The 14,386-nt window shown below is 40.4% G+C and overlaps 2 long non-coding RNA genes across 2 annotated transcripts in view; both read right to left on the bottom strand.

The window, feature by feature from the left end:
* The window catches only part of LOC143694360 (uncharacterized), a 77,574-nt gene extending 73,127 nt beyond the window's left edge, over positions 1–4,447 (bottom strand). The window contains exon 1 of the long non-coding RNA XR_013182797.1: positions 2,898–4,447. This is a non-coding gene — a long non-coding RNA (uncharacterized LOC143694360). The remainder of the gene's footprint in view (positions 1–2,897) is intronic.
* Positions 4,448–12,454: 8,007 nt separating this feature from the next.
* The window catches only part of LOC143695779 (uncharacterized), a 34,308-nt gene continuing 32,376 nt past the window's right edge, over positions 12,455–14,386 (bottom strand). The window contains exons 2-3 of the long non-coding RNA XR_013185317.1: positions 13,146–13,233; positions 12,455–12,543 (exon numbers count right to left, since the gene is read on the bottom strand). This is a non-coding gene — a long non-coding RNA (uncharacterized LOC143695779). The remainder of the gene's footprint in view (positions 12,544–13,145; positions 13,234–14,386) is intronic.

Here is a 14,386-nt window from a genome sequence, read left to right as displayed (position 1 = left end):
CAGTACTCGGATTCATACACAGCTAAATTGGGAATTCAGCTGCAATCAGGGAATTCAGATTCCAAGATCTCTGTTGATAACTGCTTATGGAAAAACAGCAGAACAGTATATCACCTCATTGTATATATCCAGACCAAAACAATGAGACCTCTCAAGCACTCCACACTGTGTATAAAATAAAAGTCATTAAAGAATTTGTTTTGAAGTGTGTTAAGCATTTTCCAGGCAGGCGGTGAATAAATCCACTTTACCACTTCATGGCTTTACAAAGAAGCCCATCCATTAACATGGGAACCCTCTTGTTTGCATTTCTTAACAGCTGACATTTGTACCTTTCTAAGGAAAGTGAAGGGCATCTCATTGCCTCATTGTTTAAATCAGTGTGAAAATAATGGGGATGATAGGGAATTGGAGCTAATTTCCTTTGTCTCCTATTCAGCAGATAATGGTGGTATGTGTGGGATGCTAAAGGCCAGGCAGAGGAGGTGACCTGAAGATGACTTCATTCTTATGAGGTTTATCAAAGGCTCCTGTCAGTCAAATGCATGCTGAGAGATTGGGGACTGGCCATCTGGTCCAAAGTTAATCAAAGAGGAAAAAGGAAAGTGAGGAGGTGAAAAATCTCCCTGTCAGCTTTGTGGAAGGTGGAGGGAGAGGCAGACAGAAGAGGAAACTCGGGTGCTCCAGTAGCCCAGTACTCAGACTCGGTGGCTGCAGAGGAGGCATGGAGTGGAGTGGGGTGGAGGAGAAGCAGGGAAAAGGAAAAATATCGTTGTTTTGAAATTTCCCTGGGATGATCCCACACCAGCTTTAAGTGGCAAGCCTGAAGGTCACTGCTGCTGTTAGCCATGCACAGCAGAAGCAGAATTGTTTCACTTGTCCTCAGAAAAAAAAGGGGGAATGACTGACTCACAGTAGGGAACCAGTGCAATATAAAGCACAGGGTTTTCTGTCACAGAGCCAGACTTCCTTCCTCTGAGCTCTGCTTCTTGCAAGCAGGAACAAGAGGTACAGCCATGCCACCTTTGTGTCCTGCAGATTCAACCATACTCAACTCCTCACCTTCTACCCCCCCCTCCACCCACTGGGCTCAAAAACAGATGTCCTGCAAGCACTACCCACAGCCAAGAGGTTGGCATAGTTTGCCCATAATCACTTTTCTGTCAGTGCTGACCCACATACATTTTTGCACTGTGCGTAAGCTAAGAGGGGTATAGAGCAGGGATTTATCAGCAAATGACTTGGATTTTGCTGGGCATCACACAATGCTTGTACGTGAAAGTGAAGGCGCCAATCAGATAACTAAAATACTATTTAAACGTGTGTGCATGTATTATGCAAAAATGCATTTCTTCACCAAAGATGCATTCTGAAGTAAAACACCAGAGTGTGACAGCCTGATTTCCATAACTAGCCCTGTTCAGCTGCTCAAATCAGCTAAATAGAGACATATTTTTAAAACTACAAACGTCCAGATTGTGAATCCCTCCTTCATGCTGGCAAGTAGTCATGCTAATGAGTAGTCTCCTTGACTCCAGGGGAAAAACTCTTGCCAGCAAAGGTTTCACAATCCCAGCCCTAAACATTTCTAAAATGATTTACCAATATGAACTAACTTAAAACAAAACAGAAAAAATGAAAAAAAAATTTTAAAGGGAAAAATAAGGAAATAGTGGAAGGTGGTTTTTTGAGGGCTGCAGATTAAGGCTGAGCGTTAAATGTATTCATGGAATTAGCAGAGCAAGGGATGAATGTGCTTCCTGTAATACACACACACAGAGGCTCCTCCCCCCAGGACAGAAACATCCTAAACCAAAGAGAATGAGAACTAAAGAGTTTGGCTGCCTCATATTCCTGGGGGTGGGACTTGCTTCTCCATTAAGTTTCCATTCCGCATCTTCCTCAGGTTGAGGTCCAGTCAGGCCCCCATAGAGAGGAACATATGGAAAACAGTGGCAACGAGCTCTGCTCTACCTGCAGCTTTGCTGAGCTGAGTCTTCTCCAATGCCCTGTTTGGGAGCATCACTTTGCATGGCCAAGTGCTGCAAAATAGAGCTGAGAATAGTGAGAATAGCATCAGACAGGACTTTTAAACCAAACCTTTACAAAGCACCTAACCCAGGGAATCTCTGCTTAACAGAGGATTTCAGTTCAGGATATACAGCTCTGTCTGTACATACAAAATACAAACATAACTATAGACTCACTGCTTGCTGTCCTCTTACTTTTATTGAGTTTTTAAAATGGCAAGCAGCCTGCTACACTAGGCAGCCTGAAACAGGCACAGCCAAAAATGAGCAAGGGTGGATAGATATTGGGACATCTAGAATTTTCTTGCTGCTAATGTTTGATGTGACCCTTTGGAACAGCAATAAAAGTCAGTGAACAATCTCAGGTACCAAACATGCGCTCTGCTTTTACACATCATAACTTGCATTTACGTTCTGCTGAACTACTTTACCTGAACTGTGATGACTTCAGAAGGAAGAGAGTTAATAGCATTAAGAGTTCTTTTTTGGTTTTGTTTTTATCTGCACAGCTCTAAATCTCAGAGAAATATGACTAAGAAAATGATCTTTCCCAACCCCTGGAAACAAAATGCAGCCATTTGGATCCCAACATAAAAACAAGCATCAGCATGTCTGAAATTCTCTGCCGGCTATAATTAAAACTCATGAGTGACTACGACACAACTGTTTCTGTCTTTATGACATGAAACATGCAGAGATTTAGAAATGGACTGACAGAAAATTCAGCAAGGAAATTTCACCAGAAAACTTCTATCTCCTGAAAAAATTAGGTATTTTTATCAGGCAGCAAGCCATTATCATAATATTTATGATTCCCCTTGCCCAGTTTCTGCTGGATCTCACAGAAGGAAAAAGCTTTAGGCTTACCTGTGTCTGGCATGGATCCCTAGTCTAACACATTGGTTGAATACACAGGCCTGAACATGCTGTCATCAGCATATCCTCCTTCTTCTTGTGAGCCTGAAATAATTCAATATGCTAAATTAGACAATGCCCTAAATCAATCAGTAGCTCCATTTTCGTCAGTAGCTCAGAGTATTTCCATAAGCAGGTGGGTGATTTAGCTACCTAACCCTAACCTGATGGACAATAAGAGACCACATCCCCTTGAAGACATTGAGAACATTGAACTGTGCTTTTTTCCCCACACTTCTCACAGCTCCCTTATTTCTAGTTAGAAATCACATAATTGCAAATTTCACATTGTTAAGTAATTTCTGAAGGACTTTTTCAACTTCTCTGCTATACTTCATGGTCAACAGCATGCATGCTGAACACATTCTTTAATGATAGCCACAGTAGTAATTCACTCAGAAACAGTTTTCTTTCAAACACTTCAGAATAGTAAAGAGTTGGGGGAGGGAAGTTATCAGCACTAATACAATTTATTAGACAAACCCTATGTGGATGCCATGGCAGGTCTGCTATCAAAGGCAAAAACCTTCAGGCTTTTTACATCCCATAATCCCAATGAAAGCCTGCTTTTGCAGATACCCTGCAGTTCATGAATCACTGGCTGTAGCATACAAAATCCCCTTTTTAAGTAATTACTGTACAATAGACAAATCTGCATAGTGGCTGATGTTATATAAAATATTCCAAGGCAGTCTCAAAACCACAATATATTAGAAAAAAATCTCAACTGGAAACAAGTGTCTTTCAGTAAGTATATGTTGTCAAATAGGGGATGCTGTGATCTAATCATACTAGGTCTGTCCTGAGGACTGGAAATGGTCTGGCAATGGAGGAACCCAAGCCAGTCATGGACACTGAATGGCTCCTATCTCTAGACATTCTTTTCTATTTGTTTCACTTGGGCTTCAATACACCCTCAAGCTCCTGATTTTTACATAATTGGATGGTTCTGTTATTGCCAACTTAGTTTTCAAACATCAAAGAACACAGAATCATCTCAAATCCATGCATTGCCTGAATAACGGGCCTGGCTTCCTATGTTCCATTTATTCAGCAGAATGAACAAAAAGCCCTCTATTTTTAGGAAAATGCCAAACCTAAACCGCGATCTTGTCCATGCATTGCCTTGGTAATGGAGCTGGCTTCCACATCTTCATCAGAATGAAACAAAAGCCTAGTATGTTAGAAAGACAACAAAATTTCACCAGGATCATATCTCTGTACTTGGCTCTCATTTATCCTCACACCTGAAAAGTTCAGCTTCTACATTCAGCAACAAGGAAGATAGGTTTTCTTTCATGAGAAGCCCTTATTTGCCTAACTTTGGTTTCATCTGTGGACGAATTACTTCACCAAAACTTGTACCCTTCAGCTAGTCTGTAAATCAGACTTGGAGTGACAAGTGAGTGGCATTTTGCCAAGTCACTTCCAGAACAGACCAGCAATGCTCAGTCATACCCACATAATCAGAAAACAAACAAAAAATGATAAAGAAGGGCAGAACTGTGTTACAATTTACAGAGCATGATGAATATGTTCAATTTGGACTAATTGTAAAATATGTTCTATTCATCTACTTGCAATTTAAGATCTGGCTAATGGCACAGCAGAAAAAAAATCTGAACTGGAAAATTAGGACCACTTTAATTGCAAGACTACGGACTTTCCTCTTTCTTTCAAAGGAAGCACACAGAACTTCTTCAGTGGATGCCATGGCTTTAGAAATGCTCTCTGAATCAGACTTAGCATTTTCAGAAATCTCCTGTACCTCCCACAATGTCCAAGGTTTATTACACACTTTATTTTCTTGTTCTTGGTGCAAGAAATCTGCAGGACAATTGGAACTTGGTTTGCAAAAAGAAAAATTATAGTGCGCCACAAAACAGAAGGTCAATCAACATTTTGGAAGTGCTTTATGAACTGGAAATCTTTCTCCAAAGTATTTCACTACAGCCCAATGAAACATTACATGCTGGTGGAATTTTGTCCTTTTAAAGTTGGCAGTGCTTTCTTTGACAAAGAGTAAGTTTTGTTCAGGGTTAATTTGCTTTTAGTGCTCCTCCCAAAATCAATATAATCACTGCAGTGCAGTTTGACAGGTTCCTGAGATAGTGTAAATTAAGTGACCCACAGCAACCAAGGCACAAATACCAACTACACAGTGAAAACATGGAGGGACAGCAATTACCATTAAAAAGGCAAAATCTGGCAAAGGCTGTCTGTATTAGGTTTGTGTGGAGCTCCCTGGCAGGCTGCTAAAACATAAGTTTTTGTTTGAAGGAAGGCAGAGCTAAGATTCAGAAGACTTTTCTGGGTTAGGTCTGCCTTTTTGCTACAAGCATCAGTCACCAAGAGTGCAAGTGGTTTAAAACACAGTGAAGAGTTTGGCAGAAATTTGGACTGCTCTGTATGTGGGATGTTGTGATTCCTCCAGCTGCAATTCCCTAGGATGCATTTCACCTAGCCAACACCTGACAGGAAATATTTAGGAGGTTATAAGTCTTCTTTAGAAGAAAGTTACAGCAGGAAGGGGTCCAATATAACAACTAAAACATGAAAAAAAGCTTTCTCACAGTTTGTGTTCTAGGTGCTGGCTGAAATCCTGGCTCCATAAAAAGTCTTTTACTGTGCACTTCCAGGATGCCAGGTTTGTCAACATCTAGCTAGCTTTCATATATATTTGACCTATTGTGTTGCCTGGCATCATGGTCAAAGAATAGCAGATTCAGTCTCAGTGTGAAGAAGAAACACAGCACACAGTGAGATGGTTTGCACAGCCCTACCTCAGGAGGCAGCCATTTCATACACAAAGAAGGTGTCCCCATCCTTGTCATTTATTGGATTTATTTGACAGAGGCAGGGAGGGAGAACTTTGAGAGCATTTTTTGACACAGCTGATGTGTTGATACTGATCTTATTTTTTCTCTAAAGAGTTTTATTGACTCAATAGATTACCAAGATTTTAAATTCAGGGATCACATTGCTGCCGCAATGACAACTGATTTGTCTGCTGTAACAGAGACACAGTTGTACCACAACTATTCCACAGTATCTAATCAACCTTTTTCATACACATATAGGTTACCTGGAGGCTTTAATTTAAAGAACAGAACAAAATACCCAGCCTTATGAAAAAGGGTAGTTGTGGCTGTCATACAGATGTTTTGCTGAAAAAAGCCCTAACTCACAAAGAAAATCAGAGAGGTGGGAAAGAATGGGTGCAGCCTACCACTGCTGCTCCTTCACTCCTACCATTTCTTGGGAGTTTAACAAACCCATTGCTGTCAAATTGCAGGAGTATCAAAAGACAAGATGGTCAGTGTCATCTTCTCATCTTCTCATCATCTAAGCCCAAGAAACAGAAACAAAAGTTTTAAAAGCTCTTTTTTTTTTTTTTTTTTTTTTTTTTTTTTTTTTTTTTTTTTTCCTGAAGCACTTCTAATGCCTAATATCAGCCTTTTTACCCATTTTCCTGGTCAAACTATCAATGTGAATGAGCACTGGAGTGTGTGTCCATCCTGGCAGGGTATATGAGCTCACAGAACCATAACTCAGATTAGAACATAGCTTCCAGAAAAAAAAAACAGGCATTGATCTGTGCCTTTTTTCTTGTACTTCCTGTTAGCCCACACCCTTCCAAAATACAGAAAATGAAAAGATCATCAGAAGTATCATAAAATGAAAGAAAAAATCCCCATGGTTCTGATAATAATTTGGAATATTCTATATGGCCACTAAACTCAAGCAAGGATCTTTGATCTATTGTGCTGCATTATGTAACTTCAAGAAAATGAGATGGGAAGGTAAATATACAAAGTAGGATTTAGTAAGATGCTGGGTGAAGAGGGACAAAACCCCTTTTTATGGTTGTCAGGAAAAAGGAGGGTGACATTCTTGCAGAGTTAGAAGGAGGTCAATAAATCATCATCCTTATCTTGCAAACAGTGCCTGTGACTTCAAAAATTAGCTCATTTATTCTGCACAATTAAATTTATTGAAGTGTGACAGAAAAAGTTTAGCAGTCGCTGATGCAGAAAGGCAGCAACAACGGAGGCAGGCAACTGACTGAATGACACAATTAGTTGATTTTCATTTTATTTATCAATATAATTATTGAATTGTATTCATCTTATTTCACAGATTTTTACCATTATTAGAGCCCAGGCCTCAAGGGAAAGAATTAGTTCAAATTTTCAGTCTAACTTAATGTGATTATCGAGCTGGTAATAAAAGAAAAGTTCTATAAAATGCTACACAATCTTGTATTCAATGTCACCCCACCATCCAGCTCTGAAATCCAGAAACCTTTCACGTAAAAGCAGTAAATTGAATGTGAATTGTGAACATCCTACATTCCCTAGGTGGCAACTGAACCTTTGTTTGCAGGATCCCACCTTGATGTGACCTTAAAGGAGCCAAGATTTTACCTGAATTTTAAACTCAGGTATATGTTTCTTTCTAAAAAATACTCCAAACAAACAAACCCCCAACTAAATGAAAACCAACCAACCAGAAAAAAAATCCTCTAAAAAAACCTCATTGCATCTTTTTTGACCCCACCCCTATGACAAGGTTCAGTAAACTTATCTGTGTAAATGCTGTGAAAACAGTGCAGGAATACTAGAGAAAGACTGCCATGCCAGAGGAACAGAGCATGAGTATGGTTCATATGCAAAATTACCACACTGGCCATTTTGATACACACTGAAAAAATATCATTCCAAAACTTTTGACAAGTTTTTTAAACAAAATACAATGTAAACTATTTACAAATTAGAGAGTTTAGCAAAAGTTATTTTTCTTCCTGTCTAGTCCAGTCTAGAAGCATTTAGATTACTCTAAGTTGCTCTGGCTCACTTCTTGGCATGCCTTTCTGTCAATCACATGGTCTGCTTTGGTTTTAAACTTGTAAGAGACAGAATGAGAAAGGCTGGACCTGACTCACGCACGTATTCCACCCTTGCTTTCTACATACATAAGGAATCAGGCATATGTTCAGCAGTAAGCTATATAATAATTCATGTCCTTTCTCACAGGTTCAGGAAATTAGACCACATGCTATTGCAAGTGTCTAACTTTTCCAATGTTTTGAAAGATTATTTCCATTGCAACTAGCTTATTCAGTTCTACCCTCCACTTACTATTCCATAAAAATTAATTTATTTGCTCTGAGAAAAAGATATACGGGCCTTTCTTTTTCTAAATGTTGGTCAAAGTGTCATGGAGCACTGGCTAAAGCATTAAAAAATTGAAAGGGTCCAATATAATTCTATAGCCATAATTAATAATAATGAATATTATTACTTATGATCAATGAGTGATTTTGGGTGTGAAAAGACTTCCAGAATTCCCACTGACTTAAACAATATGTTCCAGTTACTAGGATCTTGATGTCTGTGTAGGCTCAGACTATATTTTGGGAATTTAGTGTACTGACTTCTTCAGAAATGAGCAGGAAGAGAAGTTTATGTCTGTAAAACATATAAATTATTAGTGCTAAAAAAGTGGATCTCACTGGGACTACTCGACTTAAATTTGATGTACATTATCTAAAGAAAAAGGGATCAAAAGAAAGAGAACTGTATATTGCACATTTTCCTTTGTGTCTTTCTTTGGGGCAAAGCCTGGAAGGTTGCCTTTCCATTTATGAAGAATTATGCACCCCACTGGGACCTGGAGTTGATGGAAACCATTCCATAGCAGCACCATGCAGTGAGCTACCCACCTCCAGACAATCAGGAGCAGCAAATGAGCCTTCTCTTCAGCACTACAAAAGATATAATAAAGGGACAGGTGGGTACAAATAGGGATCAAAGGATAGAAGAAAATTTTAATGGTTTAAATAAGTGAGGATGTTTCCATTGCAGTCAAGATAAGCAGAATCTTCACAATGCAGTTGTGCAGATTCTTTTGCTTGTACTTGGCTTAAATGGAGGAGAAGAGAATACCTTCAAGGATTAACTTCCTATAATCTCTGCAAAATTCAGCAAGGCTCTCATCAGCTGGGAGGAGCAGCATATGAGCACAGGAAATGGGCTTCTAGACCTGAGGGAGTATTCAGCAGTTCAATAACTACTATGTCAGACTTCTGTGGTAGTTTTCATTCCAATAACCTCAAATCATCTTGCAATGAAGAGCTTTCTTGTGTTATGAGATCCCAATCCAGCAGGTAAACCTCCCTTATTTAAAGCCCCTCAAAAGAAAGGCTTTTGAATAAAAAACAACTGGATTTTAAAAGAATATAAATGAGAAGTCTTAATTTCTCCCAGAATTATCAGGGCTGGAAGACACTTTGAATGTCATTTAGTCCAACTGTCAACCCAGCACTGACACAGTTACCCCTAAACCAGATCCCCACCTGCCACAAGTCTCTCCAACACTTCCAAAGATGTGACTCCACCATGTACCTGGGCAGCTTTATTCAAGGCTTAATCACTCTTTCAATGATTTTTTTATTTCTGATATCTAGCTGGAACCTTCCCTGGTGCGACTTAAGGCTGTCTCCTCTTGTCCTTTCACTTGATACACAGCAGAAGAGATGATCCCCACCTCACTACAACCACCTTCTAGGCAGTGGTAGAGAGCAATGAGATCCCTGAGCCTCCTTTTCTCCAGGCTCCCTCACCCAGTCTTCAAAAAACAGGTTTTCTAGACCCTTCACCAGCTTCATTGCCCTGCTTCGTATATGCTCCAGACCCTCAATGACCTTTTTGAAGTGAGGTGCCCAGAACTGAACACAGATTTTGAGACATCACCAGTGATGAGTACAGGGGGACAATCCCTGCCCAGGTCCTGCTGGCCACACTATTGCTGCTACAGGCCAGGATGCCATTTGCCATCTTGGCCACCCAGGCACACCCTGGTTCATTTTAAGTGGCTGTCAGCCTGCTCTCTCAGAGTGACAGCTCTCAAGCCACTCTGCCCAAAGCCTGACTTGGGTTCTTGTGAGTCAGGTGCAGGACCCGGCACTTTGCCTTATTGATCCAGGTGGCCCCAGCCCATTAATCCAGTCCATGGAGACCTCTCTGTACAGCCTTCCTGCCCTCCAGCAAACCAACAGTCCCACCTAACCTGATGTGTCTGCGAATGAACCAGAGATGTAGTCAGTCCCCTTGTCCAAATCATCAATAAATATGTTAAACAGGACCAGAAGATGAGCCCTGTGGAACACCACTGGTGACCTGCTGCCAAATGGATTTAGTTTCACTCTCTGGGCCAGAGACCAGCCAGCCAGTTTTCCCACAAATTGGACTGACTAGGTCAAACATAACCAGCATAAAATGGATGACATAAATCCATTTTCCCCTGCCCACTGCATCCTTGAAGGGATGCCTGCTATCCTGGTTTCATTCAGCTCAGTCAATCTTTGGACCAGAGCCCATGCATAACCAGCCCCCTCTTCCCATCCAAAGACACTTCATTGTGAATCTGCTTCTTGCTTTTATCTATTATGTCTCAGCCTGCCCACTGGAAGCCTCTTTTAGTAAGCAGTTGCTCCTTCCTGTCTGCTGTACCCTTCCTCTTCTAGGAAGTCACCTTTTCCTTGACACTTCATGGAAAAAAAGGGTAGAAGGAACCATCTTCCTCTCACAAGGGCTGCAATTGAGTCAACTGTATCTTATTACTACAAAATCTAAACTCTGAACTGAGGATAAGTAAAACAGACACTGTCCATTGAACCTTGACGTTATCCTAATTTTTCAGTTGGGAAACAAGAGCCAGGAAAAGGAAACATCTAAGATAATAAAGATTAGTGTGGGGCCACTGACTTCCTAGGTGCCTTGCCCAATTCTCCAACTCGGCTGACTTATATGGCATGCCATAAAAATTTAGATGAGTGCATTTTAAAGTCTCCCATGTCCTGGAAATGCTCAGAGAACTTACCCACTCACCACTCACAAGAATGTTGCTCTTGTGCATATTTAGAGCATTGGGTTTAATTAATCTGATGTACAACATTGCATCTTAAAAATGTCAAAAGCCTGAAGGATGCTTTTCTCCACCCATAGCAATCAACAGTGCTTTGTTTTTCTCTCTAGTTTTCAAAATAAAAACTTCACCAGGCCAGTTTTGTTCAGGGATTAATTTGATTTTTGCCTGATTTCACAACCTTCCCAGATTAACCCTGTGGACTGCTGTATAACCATCAGGCCTTTGAGCTGACTTTTCATTCCAAATCAATGTTTTCTAAATAATTATTTACCCATGAACAGGTCATAGAGGCCCTATGGCAATGTTTTCCTCTGCCTTCCATATGCAGAATCATTACTCAAAAGGGCAATGTGCCTCAGGTTTCCAGACTGCTCACCAATTCATCTTTTCTTTAAGCCACATTATGCATAAGCATTAATGTGCAGCACCAAATCTGGACAAAGCCTGTCCAATTCGTCAGTGGAAACAAATTAATTGAATGCTATCAGTGAGAACAAAGTGTAGAGGCACCCTGGGTGTGTGAAGTTCCTGAACCCCTCCTAAGCTTTTCAACTAACAGGGGCTCAGGCAACAGTAAACTGCATTTCTGAAAAGCACATGGGTCAGTGCCATGAAATTTCATTTTTCTATATACAAGTTTTCTTATCCAAAAAATGAAGATTTACCAGCTAGCCCGAAACATTCAGCATTCTGGTGTAAAGGAGGCTGCCAACAGGAATTGTTCAGAGCTGAAACTGGGCAAGCAGGAGGAAAGAGAGAGGATCACAGAGGCGAGTCCATGGCATGAAGAAGTGTAGTCAGAGTGGCACAGTGTTTTAGAGTGAAGGAACCCACTCTTCCACATGGTTTCCGCTGGATTGAGTAACACCTCCACTCGGACCTGCCCTGAATTCAAACACAAAACAAAATTCCCTTACAATAAAGTTCAAGTGCTACAAAAGATGGCTCAGTTCTGTCAACTCCATCTTCCCCACCAGTGTTCTGCCCACCAAGTTCTTTGCAGTGTCTCTCAAATTATAAATAATTCGTCATGACAGATCTGACCTTCACCTAGGTTGACTTTAGTAGGTATAGGGGCAGGTTGCTGCTCCTTCAAAGCTGGTAACCTGGACATGGAGGTGTGCTGCATGTGTAAGGGACAGTAATTAGAGCTGACACATGTTAGAGTGAACAGGTAGCAGAGCCAAGAGCTCAGTTCATGGCTCTTCTCCTTGGCTCTGATGAGACTGCAGAGTAGGATGTGCTCAGGGCTTGTGCCACCACTTACACAAAGTTTCACAATGAATAAGACGGATGATGATGGCTAAAAGTCAGATCCAGAAGGAAATGGGGAAAATGGAATGCTAAAATTCTCTGGGGGAAGTGGTGTTTTGTCCTGTGCCTAACTGAAAACAACATAAATCATCAGAGATCAAATAAAATGTTCCTTCTCCCTAGCTCTCAAAACCTTTGAACAGTAGGAGTCCTACCAGTCTAAAGCTAAACAAAAAAAAAATGAAAGGAGTAATTAGAGTGAGGGAGTAGATCGGTACACAAACTTTGGAAGAGAAAATGCTGTATTTAACAGCCATTACTTGCCTTTATACCATGTAAGATGTCAGAACATTGGGGCTTCCTCTTTGTGTCTCTGTCAGCAAAAGTGGGGGGTCAGCAGAGCACCCTGTTGCTGTGCAAAGAGATCAGCAAAAAGAGAAGAGTCAAACTCTCCATAGCAGTGTGTGGTGGGAAGGCAAGGCGTAAGTGGAAAGCAGTTCAGACTGGTTATAAGGATATTTATTTTCCCCTGGGGACAACCAGAGTTACCCAGAGATTGTGCAGCCTCCTTGGAGGTTTTCAAGGCCCACTTAGATAAAGCTTTGAGCAGCATGGTCTCATGGCAATCCTGTCTAGTGCATGGTGTTGGACTGGAGACCTCCTGAGATATTTTCCACCCTAATTATCGTGTGGTGATACTTTCTCTGATAGTGTTTGCATATTAACTGATCCTGTATCAGAAAAGAAAACAGCTCTATAATTGGTAGCAAGGACTCAGTGTTAGAATATTTGGGTTCTTCAGCCTTTTGTAATGGCCAATTAAATACCAGTACAATTACATTACAATTGAGATTACACCTAGATGTCTAACACCTCTATTTAAATATCCAGTTTTGACTTCAGTGTGTCAACAAGCCAGTACTTTTCAGCACAGAAAATTTGCATGCTGTATGTACTACATATAGTATGGTATTTTGATATAGTGACCCATAATAGGAAAAAATACACACTCACAGGAAATTAATCTTCATCTCCTGGAACTGTTCAAATGTCCAAGGTTCCATCAGACTCTTCCAGCTTAGCGCCATCTTCCTTTGCATTTCTAGGGGATGAGAACATAAGGAAATGCCATTCCTTTTACAGCTAAATCATGCTATTACTCCAACTACTTCTGAGAGATTGGTACTGTTTGTTCTCCTAGCAGCAACTTTGAGATACTCAAATAGTCACATATTGCTCAGAGAAAATATAGAAGAAAACAAGCTGAAATTTTGGTGGAGACCTTAATTATGAGCACATAAGGATAAGCGCATTTTTCTTCATTAAGTCCAGAATGTCCAGCCTGTACAACACAGAAAGAATTTTTAACCCAAGTAATGTCATTGATGCCAGATATTTAGTGCAATGATTTCAGCAGTGAATGTCAAATATCTCTCAAATATTTGCATGCTTCTTAGCTCCTAAACTGACAAGCTTTAATTTAAGCAGATATAAGTGAAATCTGCCACAGCACATGTTGGCTAAGATATTTAAATTATACAGTCCACAATGAGAAAGATACAGAGCAAATGCAATCCTCATTAGAATCAGTGTGGCAGGGGCTCTTCTCATTACAGTTATTTAAACAATAAATTAATTAAAAACTCCTCAAAAAGCCGAAGCACAAAACTATTCAAGATGTGTGGGAAAAATGCCACAGTCTTGCAATCTGCTCTTTCTGGAAAAAAATGGAAGTCCTCTCTTTTCATCTTTATTTCTCTTTTTCCTACAGATCTCATATGGAGTATATAATACATAACCAGGCAAATGGGGTAACATAAAGCATGAGGACATTAATTCCTGCATCACACCTTTGTGCAAGCTCAACAGACCCCAGCAGTGCAGGTAGTGGCAAAATGAACTGGAGGGCTCCTCAAGTTGCTAAAAGAATTACCTGCCCTTTCCAACATGAGTCCTTAATGTGTCATACCTCCTTCAGTACATTCTCTTGTCTTTAGCCCATCCCTTAGGGATATAGGGATTTTCATAGGACAGACACTACACCCTTTTAATTTTACTTTTCTCAGGAAAGCACTACGTGCTGGTCTGTATCTATCCATCTATCTATCTATTTATCTATCTATCTATCTATCTATCTATCTATCTATCTATCTATCTATCTATGTATTTTCTCCCCCCCACCCCAGCCTTTTGAGCCTGTTGGCACATATCAAGCCAGCCACTAGAGGACTAGAAGGTAAAAGATGAAATCCCAC

This window comes from Agelaius phoeniceus, chromosome 1, assembly GCF_051311805.1.
Source record: "Agelaius phoeniceus isolate bAgePho1 chromosome 1, bAgePho1.hap1, whole genome shotgun sequence".
Classification (NCBI taxonomy): domain Eukaryota; kingdom Metazoa; phylum Chordata; class Aves; order Passeriformes; family Icteridae; genus Agelaius; species Agelaius phoeniceus.
This window is presented reverse-complemented; position numbering and strand designations above follow the sequence as displayed.